Below are 637 nucleotides of genomic sequence, written 5' to 3'. Positions count from 1 at the left end.
TCTTTATTTATCGGAATAGCTTCGTCAACCCTACGACAACAATGCGCGCTCCAAGAATCTAATAATAGAGCTGTTTTGTTGATTGTATTTGGAGAATAAACTTCTGTTAACCAAGTTTTAAAATTTTCTTTTGTAAGTTTTCCGGATGTCGATGCCATAACAAAAATATTCATCGCCTTGAACATGGTTTGCTGTAATCGAGGTTCAAATACCCCATGGTATAAAGTAGATACATATCGTCAAGACCTCATTTTCAAAATCCCGTATTTTGCTATGCATTACATAATGAACCACTATGCCACATATGTAGTGACGCAGCAATTATTTCATGTGCATGGTGCATCGAAAACCGTTTGAATCATTTCTAATAAAATTAACATATAGAATATCTATGTACTTTAACGATAAATGTTAATTATAACACAAATGTAATTATTTCTCATTTATGCTTATAAATAATGTTGACTGACAGTGTAATATCGTCCGATATGATCCGGTTTAGTATCATGCGGGCGCACGCGCGAACCTTTATGATAAAAATCTGAGGAATTGTAGGAGGCAATATCGTATGTATATATACCAATGGATTTGTAATAAAATTCTCTACACTTTTTGTCATTATACAAATTTGAATAAT

The sequence above is a fragment of the Megachile rotundata genome, unplaced genomic scaffold, assembly GCF_050947335.1.
Source record: "Megachile rotundata isolate GNS110a unplaced genomic scaffold, iyMegRotu1 scaffold0240, whole genome shotgun sequence".
Taxonomy (NCBI): domain Eukaryota; kingdom Metazoa; phylum Arthropoda; class Insecta; order Hymenoptera; family Megachilidae; genus Megachile; species Megachile rotundata.
Note: the sequence above shows the minus strand (reverse complement) of the source record.